This window comes from Mobula hypostoma, chromosome 4 (genome assembly GCF_963921235.1).
Source record: "Mobula hypostoma chromosome 4, sMobHyp1.1, whole genome shotgun sequence".
Classification (NCBI taxonomy): domain Eukaryota; kingdom Metazoa; phylum Chordata; class Chondrichthyes; order Myliobatiformes; family Myliobatidae; genus Mobula; species Mobula hypostoma.
This window is the reverse complement of record NC_086100.1, coordinates 38,214,377-38,226,391: the sequence shown is the minus strand read 5'-3', so window position 1 is coordinate 38,226,391 and position 12,015 is coordinate 38,214,377. Positions and strand designations below refer to the sequence as shown.

Below are 12,015 nucleotides of genomic sequence, written 5' to 3'. Positions count from 1 at the left end.
CTTATTGTAGGTTACAACAAGATATAGACACAATGCAGAGCTGGGTAGAGTTCAATCCAGAAAAGTGTAAAGTGATACACTTCCGAAGATCAAACTTTGTTAATGGCAGGATTCTTAGCCATGTGGAGGAACAAAGGGATCTTGGGTCTAAGTCCAAAGTCATGCAAGTTGATAGGATGGTTTAGAAAGCCTTCATTAATCAGTGGACTGAGTGCAAGAACCTCAAGGTTATAATGTAGATCTATAATCTGGTCAGACTACACTTGGGGTATTGTTTTCAGTTCTACTTAACTTTTTATAGAAAGACTGTGGAAGCTTTAGGGAGGGTGCAGCGGAGATTTACTAGGACGCTGATCAGAGAACATGTTTTGTAAGGAAAGGTTGAGAAAGATAGAGCTATTCTCTTTGAGTGAAGGAGGATGAGAAGTGACTTGATAGAGGTGCAGACAATTATGAGAGGCATAAATGGAGTGGAAAGCCTTTATCCCAGGGTGAACTATGGCCAGTACCAGAGGATATCATTTAAGGTGAGTGGAAGAAATCTTAGGAGAAATGTTAGAGGTAGTTCTTTTTCAAACAGTGAGTGGTATGTACCTGCAATGCATGGCTGCAGGTGGTGGTAGAGCCTGATACCACAGGGGCATTTAAGAAATTCTTAAATAGTTCAAAATTTAAAGTAAATTTATTATTAAAGTATGTATATGTCACCATATCCTCAACTGAGATTCATTGTCTTGCAGGCATTCATAGTAAAACAAACAAATACAATAGAATCATTGAAAGCTACACACAGACAATTCAAGAAGTATGTCTGTTAGAATATTCAGTAGTCTTTGAAGCTGCCCGCATAATTACTGTATGTCACCAGCATCATCTTGAAAGATGTGCCATTTAGATAGGCACTTGGACGTAAAAAAAAATGGAAGGTTATGGGCTGTGTATTAGGAAAGAGTTGGATTGATTGTAGGTTTATGTAGATCAGCACAACATCATGGGCCAAACAGCCCATACTGTGTTTACTGTCCTATGTTCTACAAGCCTACTTCTTTCAAATCAGTCACAATTTCAGATTCTGGATTATTAATACCTCAAAAAAGGTGCACATTTATACATTACCGTTCAGCATTCCCAATCAATAGTTGAGAACTGAAAACCTGCAAATGTTTGAAAATCTGAAATAAAAGCAGAAAATGCTGGAAACTCTCAGCACGTAAAGTAGCTTTTTTTGGAAATAAAAACGGAGTTAGCATTTCGTATTGCCAACCCTTCTTCAGAAGTGGGAAGTAGACAAAGTACGTTAGTTTTAAGTTGCATAATGTGCAGCGAAGGGATGGATAGGATAAAGGAACATCCCAGATAGGATGAGTGCAGATTGTCATGCACATAAGCAGCAGATGAAACCATCCAGCTTATAGGTTATTGAAGGAGATTAGAGAGGGAACAATGGAACATAAAAGCTATGAAAAGGAAGCAGGTATAGAGGAAGACAGAGAGAGAGAGGGAGAGGGAGAGGGAGAGAGAGGGGGGAGAGGAAGAGAGAGAGAGAGAGAGAGAGAGAGAGCTATAAAGAATATAAAAGCTACAAAACGCTAAGTTATAGGAAATGGCCAGCGAATCACACCATGTTAATGGAAGGAGAAAAATTGCTTCAGTACTACAGGTGGATGACTTACCAGCAGATTTAGTAAGTTCTGCTCCAAACAGTAAATCAAGTTATCTGAAGTTGTAATATTTGTTCTGAAGTTGTCCGAAATACTCAGATAAAATGACACCTTGTTCCTCAAACCTGCAATTATTGCTACTTCCCCTATAGAAATTCATTTCCTTTGTCCTAGCCCTTCTGACTCCATTCTCTCAGTGAACTTAAAACTAATTTATTTTCTCTTTTCCAATTCCAATCTATTTAATTCTCTTTGTTTCCCCATAAAAACTGCCTGGCCATGAACATTGTCAGCACTTTAAGTTTTTTTTTAATTTATGATTTTGAGCATCTATAGCTTTTTGATTTTCATTAATTCAAATAAAAGTTTGCTAACAGATGTAAAACTTAAAATAGAAACAAATCAGCTTTACTGTTGTGTAAAGGGACAAAGTTTCAATTTCATCTGCAGTATTAAAGATAAACTATTCTTTAAAAATAATTTATTTGAAAACTGCACCAATTTATTATCTGCAATTACTTAACTAACTTTAAATAAATAATTGCCTAAATTTTCATCCAAGTACCAAAATCGATGTAGAATATTAGTCAAACAGGAAACCAGGATTAGACTTGTCAGATGATTATTTTTCCTGCTAAGATCCATATGTCCTGGGAAATGGATGTAAAAGAGTCCTATATCAATCCTCAACTCCCTCTACTTTCATGGTCTATCTTACTGGGTAGTTATCTCCAATCATATACGCTGACCTCACCACTCCTTTTTGTAACGAGCATTATTGGTCTTATCCCTTTATTCTCTGACATTCCCCTTCTAAACTTATTCAATTTGTTATCTTCATCCCTTACTTGAAAATGCTCCAAAGCACCAAAGTTATTTAGCCAAACCATCAGCCTTGCTCACACTATTAAAATACCTTCCTCCATTTTTCTATCTTTCTAGCTCACATTATTGCGTAAGTGCTCCATGATTCAATTGTAAGAGGAATATGATGAAATATGTACTGTTGTTCCTACAATGGTAAAAACAATTTTAGCTTTTAAAATACGCAGTTTAATAAAGTGCCCAATTAGCAATCAAAAGATAATAAAAAAGTGACTGTCTCAAACACAGTAAATATTAAGCAATTTTGTGTAATGAATACATGTACTGATTTTAGTTTAGCCTTAAGATATTTTATCCAAGTATTCATTCAATCCATTGTTGCAGGGTTGTGTAATAATCACTTTCTTTCAAAGTAGATTTATTCCACATAATATGTGTTTTTTGTGAGTTAAACTTAGAATTACAGCACAAATTATTACAAAACTAAAAATACTAGAATCTGATATAACATATAACACTACCTCACTTTTTAATATATGGTATTTCTGTCTTTGCATGATTTTTCATCAATTCAATATACGTATACCGTATAAAGTATACTGAATAAGATATTTTTTTTTCTTCTATATTATGTATTGCATTGAACTGCTGCTGCTAAGTTAACAAATTTCACGTCACATGCCGGTGATAATAAACCTGATTCTAATTCTGTTTAAAAATATGCCATTTCTCTATTAACCTGCTGATCATTATCTGTCACATACAAAATTAAAGAAATTACTAGTAACATTATTTAACAAATACAAATTGCAAGACATTGACACATTTTTAGTTGGCATAATGCAGATTAAATTAGTGATTCAATGGTTTTTATAAATACAAAGATGTGAACTGTTCTTAAGAATATTCAGTAATAAACTTTTTCTGTAATCCTGTTACTTCATGCATGTGTATCTGACAAAATATTATATTAGTTTATCAGCATTTGATAGTGCAAAATGGAATGCGCAATGTGATCAATTTCTCTTCCATATATCTATCTTTCAATAATATTTCTTTCAGCAAACAAAATAAAAGGTAAGTAGGTATAAATGGGACAATGCACTCTGACAGCATAATCAGTCTTTTGCAGAGTTCTACATTTCAGGTACATTTACATTATTTTTAGTTAGTTTCTATGCTTAACATTTTTAGATGCTTAGGTCTCATTTCCTAAGAGAGCATTTATCCAAATGATAGGTGTAATAAATAAAATATGTTTTGTTTGGTCATGTTTCCATGTTTATAAAATACATTTAATAAAAATAGTATTAAAACTAACCTTGAATTTCTTTTAATGCAGTAATAATCTATTGTGTTAATTAACCTTCTACACTAAGTACACCATGGTGAGAAATAACCACATATATTGTATTATCTTGATTTTAATTCAAACTAGAATGCAGGTATAGAAACAAGGCAAAAAATATTCCACTGTATAATATGCTGTTAAATTTCAAATGTAAAGTACTCCTCACTAATGATCATTACATCTTATCCTGGCATAACCAGAATGTTCTGAAAGTAGTTTTAGTAAATCAGGACAATGCTCAGTAAAACTGCATATAGGTTGCTTCACAAAATACCCCATGGATCAGAGCTAGAAACAGTAAAAATCAACAGTAATCTAACCTACCCTGTAACAAATATTACAACTGAAGTATATTTTCTTTTTTTCACTACAGCACCACATATTATTGATTTAAGAAAACAGTCATGCTCCATTAATAGCAAATTCTCTACATTTATCAAGATAATTTAAAGCATGCAATACTCTTTCCTATCATATAGAGGTAATTTCTACCATGTTATAAAAAAAACCTACTTTTTCGCTGTTTAAAGATAAGAATTTGAACTAATAGCAAAATTAAACAGTGCCTTTGCATGACTTGATAACTAGTAATCCACATGGATTTGAACATAAAGCAATTAAAATATTATTAATGCTGAAATAGCAATGATTACTTTAGTGATAAACATATGAATTATGGTAAAGCAGGGAAGAGTGAACATAAAATTACTGCTTGAGAAATAACTAGCAAACTAAACAAAAACCTAAACAAACAGAAACATTTAACAGCTCGATAAGAGATGAGAATTGTCACTGAAGCAGATTAGCTTCATTCAGTGTCCCGATAAGCACCTATTTACTCTTTCCCATAATGCTCTCTCAGTGTTCATAAATTATCTTTTAATTACATTTGCAAGTGGTAATTGTCAAATAGGTTCAGATAGGCATTAGCTGGCATGTTTTTCTGTGTGAAGAACTATATTGAAAAGCTGGGTACCTTCTCATGCTTACAAAATCATTAGAGATGTTGCCTGCCTTCATTTGGGTTTCTTCACACAATGTTTAAAATCATAGTCTAAGTTAAGATAGGACATTTACTGCAGCTTCATTCTGATTTGTTTTTTTTCAAAACAGTAGAAAATCCAATTTGTCTGAGACTAAAAAACATCTAGTAGTCCATAAATCATATTTAAGCTAGTCATCAGTTATGTCTTTTAAGCATATTGTGGCAAACAATGACAAACGAATGGAAGGACCTTAACCATTAAAGAAAAATGTCATTGATATTCAGATATTAAAACACACGTGCTATAAAATGCTCTTGCCAATGTCCTCCTCATATTCAGAAATAATCTTAACTGGTCTAATTTAGAATGCAGTTTTATTTCAATTGCATCTCTCATAAAATCAAATTTTACCCTGCATTTTAACATATCTAGTGCTTATTTATCTTAATTATTTATTTCTCTAACCTCCTTTAAGATATTATACTTTTATTGTGATAGGCAAATAAAAATTGCAAGATTGAATTTAAAAGAGCCAATCCAAGTATAAACCTATCCTCGACAGAAGTTTCTTTAATGGAATAAATCAAACAGATAAAATTGCATGAATGAGGTAATCAAATCTACATTTCATATCCACTATGATACCTCTATGAGGACGTTTGGAATTCAGAAATTCAAACATTAGAACACTTATAGCCAACATCAAAGAGACAGTAAATGCATTTTATGAACTCTCTTCTGAAGTACCTAATGTACCACACTATAGCTATCATATAATGCTGTCTACTAAATTTTCTATTATTAAGAATTAAATACTTTCAACAAAATATGATGCATAGTAATCCATTATCTGTATGTCCTTTTTGGTGTAATCTTAAATCTCTGCTGACTTGAAGAATCACACGTTTCATGCTCAGTCTAGATATTGTTGGTTTTCTTAGCATGATGGTAGAAATGCTAAAAAAAAACTCTCTAAACCTTTTGACTATAAAAGGTAGTGAGAAAGGCTGTGAATCAGATTTCCATGAAGTGGACTGTATTTGGATCTCCGCTGAAATCAAATCAAAATTATCTAACAATGTCTCATTCTACTGACATTACCTCAGATGGAGAACATTTGTTTTTGCTACTTGAGGACTGGCAATGCACAGCAGAATTGTACTCTAGAAAATATCACCACTTTCTGGTTAAGTGGCAAAGTGATGATATTTTAAGTAGCAAAGAGGGAGGAAAAACCCAAATATTTGTATATAATTACATAATAAGCACAAAATTATTCATGAGCTTTTCCATCTGAATCATGAACCCTTCTCTGAACAGTTTTAAGTGCATCAACATCATATAAGCTAATTCATTACTGTTACCAAATTAATGAGAATATTTTTGTCAAGAAACATCTTAATGCAACCTATAAATACATTGCTTTACTATGTGAAATTGTCTCCTAAACACGTTAGTTTTCTAATACAACTGTAGTTCCTGAATGACCCTTCATCATTCCTGGGTCATAGTTCTAGATTTCCTTTTCTAACATGTGAGCACAATGGCCACCAGAACTTCAAATATTCAGGTAGAAGATCCCTCTGCATTCATTCAGGTATTCTAATGATGAGCTATGAAATACCAGCCTGACAAGAAATGATAAAAAGAAATGGCTCTTGGATTTAATGTGTCTTATTTTATTGACACATTCAGCTTTAAAATATCAAATTGTCCTTCTTCCTAACAGTGATGTATGGCCTTAAAATGAGTTCCGGAATGTCCGGAGTTAAGTATCAGTATTGGCACAGAATTAAGAAACAGACATCAATACAGTTATTTTGAAATTAATATAAACTGCAATGCAACTGCAATATAACCGGGATTAAATACAAGAGTTTGGTTTATTTCCAAACAAAAAATAAGTGTTAAAATACTGTTTGGAAAGTGGGTAACAAGCACAACAGAAAACCAGTAATAGATAAAGCAAGCAGTATAGTTCATGTCATTTTTATAATACTAGACTTGTGTTGCCATCTAATGGAACAAATGCATTCCAACATATAAGAATTGAAACAGTAAGAATAAAAAATCACTGGGTTGATTTCTGACTTTTCCTGTCCAACATGTCTGTAATATCTGCACATTTCATTGTACTAATTAACATCAACACAAGCAAATAGAAATGTACACTGTACAATTACTTAAATTAGACTTATGATTCTCAATGATTTGAAGTCTAAGCACACAGATCCAGACACTATCAATGACCTGTTTACAACAATGCAGCTAGGTCCCTTCTGTAGATACTCAGCAGAATTTAATTGCAATACAGTTAATATTTTTACCAAATGTAAACTATATATGTTAGTAGCATTGTTTTCCAATTATAATACTTCTCATTTTTCTATTATCATCATTGAATTCAGATAGTGTATCATATCTTTTAGCAGAAATAAATCAATGTACTTCAAGTAACACTACTTCTTAATCAAATAGTTTTTGAGAAATTAAAATAAAATAAGAACCAGTGAAAAATGGCCTCTTTATGAAGTAGTGCATATGCTATATATCAAATGCTATACAAATAGACGCTATCATTTTTGAACAGCTATATCTTCTTGGCTCTATGGCTGTAAATGAAAAAACTAGATTTACAAACCCACAGAATAAAGATAATTAAATGTCAAATATCTGAGAAAGGGTGTTTGTAATTTAATCCTCTTCATCTGTAATGTGAGAGTGTCTGATCTCACACCTTGCCAATATTGATTTAGGCACTGTCATTGTCCATTGTGTTTATCAGCAATCTCAAATGAATTTGTTGTTGTAAGCTGCAAAAAAGGATAGACACAACCATGTTTTAAAGTGCCTTTCAGATAACAATTCTTTAAAAGGGAATTTCAAAGCAGCCCAAGCCTAGCAGAAAACTGAGTTGATTGATTCACTGAAACAGAAAATTGTTCACCTATCTTACCTATAAGGATTCCCAGATGCAGCTGGAGAGACAGGATTATGGTAGCCTGTGTGTCTTAAAGTACATAGGTACTTAAAAAGATCAACAACAATAAAGAATGCTACTTATAGATCTCATAACATAGCCAATCATACAGATATATCTGAAATATACAGCGTACATTATTGACCTTGTGTAACAGAGTTAGAAGTCCTTATTATGGCCACTGACTGAAAATTTGCTTTCTTTTCTGCACAGAACCTGAAACAGATTTCATTTTCCTTAAACACAAATATGACAAACATAGAAAATTCCAAATAATGAGAAAATAATGTTGACAATGTGATAAAGCTCATTTGTTTTTTTAGTTTATCAATATAATGTAATAACAATAAAGCTGAATTAAACAAAGACTTAAAACATTATTTCTCTACACAATCTTAGCTAAGATACTCAGTAGGTGGCAGCAAATGCCTAAGAACTTAGGCAGTATATTAAATGAGAGTCTTTGAATGTGCAGTAATCTACAATTAATCGGGTCAAATCTGCCATTAGTTTGATCATTTTCTCCTTATATTACTTAATATCTATAATTTATTCTCTATTCCATACTAGTGGGAATATGACTTCTCCACTGAAAGGTCATCAAACTGAAAACTTACTTCTGCTTCTCTCTACACAGATGCTGACTGATCTACTGAGTATTTCCAACATCTATTGTTTTTATTTGCCATCAGGGGCAACATATTATTTAATCAAACAGTAACATGACATGAAACTACTGGTGCATATGTGCCATTTTTTGGAGTCCTGAACAGCAATGGCTTTAAGACTACCATCAGAACTCCAGATAGGTCTATTAAGCACAGGCAGGCACAGCAGTAAAAATATTTTCCAGCTTTTTTTGGGTTTTTCCATTTTTGGTAGCTAATGTAAATTAAATATGAACCAAATATTTAACCTGACAACACTAAACAGAAATGGTTGTAGCCTTTATAATTGATATTACAATTTAAAAACTAACAGTCCAATTCTTCCTTAAAACTTATGTGCTATTTAGCTCTGCACAGCACTAAACCTAAATTGTCCATACAATCTGTTAACTCTTGTATAGCCTACTTAGAGATGATGTGATAATTCCAAACAAGAGATAAAATATTTGGAGGCTCAATGGCATAGTTAGTAGTATTGCAACTTCATAGCTCCAGTACCCTAGATTAAATGCTGAACTCCAGTGTTGTCTGCTTGGAGTTCGCATGTTCTGTGACTGCCTGGGTTTATTCCCAATCCCAAATGACTGGCAAATGAGTTGTCCCTAGTGTGTACATGAGTGGTAAAATCTGGGCAGATTTGATGGGAATGCAGGGACAATAAAATATGATTAGTGCAGGATTACTGTAAATGGGTGCATAAGGATTGGCCATGGACTCAGAGGGCCTTTATCTGTGTTGTATGATTTTGTAACACTGTTTTGAATTACTGTGCTAAATAAAAGGCATAATTTTGTGCAAAGTGACACTACAGTCAGAAGTACTTGCTTCTCATTTCTGCAGCCTTTCACTTGCTGGAGGCTGCTCGAAAAGAAAGCACTCTGTGTTCCTTCTCTCTAAAGAAGATCCACAAATTGCAGTAATGTAAATGTTATAAATCAAAAAATAAATTTTTTACTGTATACTATCATATTTTTCTGTACTTTTTTTATAACTATTGCTAATGAAAGAGCAATTAATTCTATAACCACAATTTTACCTTCATGTATTTACTGGCTATAGAATCATATAACTTTATAGTTAGTTTTGAAACTCTGCCTATATTTATAACAGAAATGTACCATGTAAACTTGCTGAAACTGTGCGATCTTACAACTAAGTGTTTTTTTTTGCACAACTATTGAACGTTTTCAGAATTTCCTTACACAATCTTCTTTCAAGATCCGTTTAACAATCATTTTCTTAAAACTTCAAATATTAAACCTTCACTTTATCTGCAACTAGAACAATCATTTGGCTCCTTATCTTCCTTTAGATTCCTGTCAGCTTCAGCAAGACAACTCCTGCCTGTGAAGCAACTTAGATGCGCTCCAATTTACCTACTGACACAACAGGTCCACAGCAGATGCCATTTCATTGGCTCTTCATTCAACCCTGGAACATCAGAACAGCAAAGGCGCATACATCAGGATGGTATTTATTGACTACAGCTTGGCATTCAATACTATCATCCCCTCAAAACTAATCAATAAGATTCAAGACCTTGGCCTCAATACCACATTGTGCAATTGGATCCTCGACGGACCCAGTCAGGTCAGACTGGCAACAACATCTCCTCCACAATTTCTAAATCAGCATAGGTGCACCACAAGGCTGTATGTTTAGTCTGCTGCTCTACTCACTCACTTTACACTTATGGCTGTCTGAATAAGCACACCCCAAAGCCACATTTAAGTTTGCTGATGACACCACTGTTGTAGGCTGAATCAAAGGTGGTGATGAATCAACATATAGGAGGGAGATTGAAAATCTGACTGAGTGGTGCCACAGTAACAACCTCTCAATCAATGTCAACAAGGTCAAGGAGCTGATTATTGAATTCAGGAGGAGGAAACTGGACTTCCATGAGTCAATCCTCATTGGGGGAATCAGAGGTGGAGAGGGTCAGCAACTTTAAATTCTTCAGTGTTATCATTTCAACGGATTTGTCCTGGGCCCAGCACATAAGTACAGTTACAAAGGAAAGCATGGCCGTGCCTCTGCCTTAGGAGTTGCTCTTTTCTCACTGCTGCCATCAGGAAGAAGGTACAGAAGCTTCAGGACTCAAACCACTAGGTTAAGGAAGTTATTATCCCTCAAACATCAGACTTCTGAACCGGAGGGAATAACTTCACCTGCCCCATCACTGAAACATAGAAAGCCTACAGCACAATACAGGCACTTCGGCCCACAAAGTTGTGCTGAACATGCCCTCGCTTTAGAAGTTACCTAGGGTTACCCATAGCCCTCTGTTTTTCCAAGCTCCATGTACCTATTCAGGAGTCTCTTAAAAGACCCTATCGTCTCCGCCTCCACCACCATCACCGGCAGCCCATTCCATGCTCTCACCACACTCTGCATAAAAAACTTACCCCTGACATCTCCTCTGTGCCTACTTCCAAGCACCTTAAAACTGTGCCATTTCGTGTTGGCCATTTCAGCCCTAGGAAAAAGCCTCTGTCTATCTACACGATCAATGCCTCTCATCACCTCATACCCTCTATCAGGTCACCTCTCATCCTCCGTCACTCCAAGGAGAAAAGGCCGAACTCACTCAACTTACTCTCATAAGGCCTGCTCCCCAATCCAGGCAACATCCTTGTAAATCTCCTCTGCACCCTTTCTATGGTTTCCACATCCTTCCTGTAGTGAGGCATTCAGAACTGAGCACAGTACTCCAAGTGTGGTCTGATCAGGGTCCTATATAGCTGCAATGTTACCTCTCAGCTCCTAAACTCAATCCCACGATTGATGAAGGCCAATGCACCATAAGCCTTCTTAACCACAGAGCTAACCTGCGTAGCAGCTTTGAGTGTCCTATGGACTTGGACCCCAAGATCCTTCTGATCCTCCACACTGCCAAGAGTCTTACCGTTAATACTATATTCTACCATCATATTTGAACTGTTCCCACAATCTGTGACACACTTTCAAGGACTATTCATTTCATGTTCTTGGTATTTATTGCTTATTTAGTTATTATTATTATTATTGTTGTTTATTTATTTATTTCTTTTTGTAATTGCACAGTTTGCAAATTTTTGTACACTGGTTATCTGCCCCGGCATGCTCTTTCATTGATCCTATTATACTCATTGGATTTATTGAGTACCTTGCAAGAAAATGAATCTCAGGGTTGTATATGGTGACATATACTGTAGACTTAATAATGTACAATGACAACACGATCAACATGAGGTAATTCACCAAGATAAAATAAACTGGAGAATAAAGCTGACATAAAGAATTACGAAGGGAAATGTGACAGCAATTACAAATACGAAGAACCATTTTATTGCGATCTGGAAGGAACCTCCTCTCCAAAATGATTTGAGGCATGAAGGGGATCATGCTTATCCAAGAAAGGCATGGGCTCAGATGAATTTTCACTGATCAATCATATTTACTTTACATTTCGGAATATGCCTGTGAAAGAGACAAAATCAAGACCTGCTGCAGGAAGGAGAATCATCAAAGAAATAAAAGAACCAGTCATAAAGTTTTGAAT

General features: G+C 34.6%; 2 long non-coding RNA genes across 2 annotated transcripts in view; both read right to left on the bottom strand.

Annotated features, from left to right (window-relative positions):
- LOC134345262 (uncharacterized) overlaps window positions 1–12,015 on the bottom strand; it is a 699,247-nt gene that overhangs the window by 424,724 nt on the left and 262,508 nt on the right. The window lies entirely within an intron of this gene.
- The window catches only part of LOC134345263 (uncharacterized), a 70,311-nt gene continuing 65,811 nt past the window's right edge, over window positions 7,516–12,015 (bottom strand). Inside the window, exon 3 of the long non-coding RNA XR_010017645.1 lies at window positions 7,516–7,636. This is a non-coding gene — a long non-coding RNA (uncharacterized LOC134345263). The remainder of the gene's footprint in view (window positions 7,637–12,015) is intronic.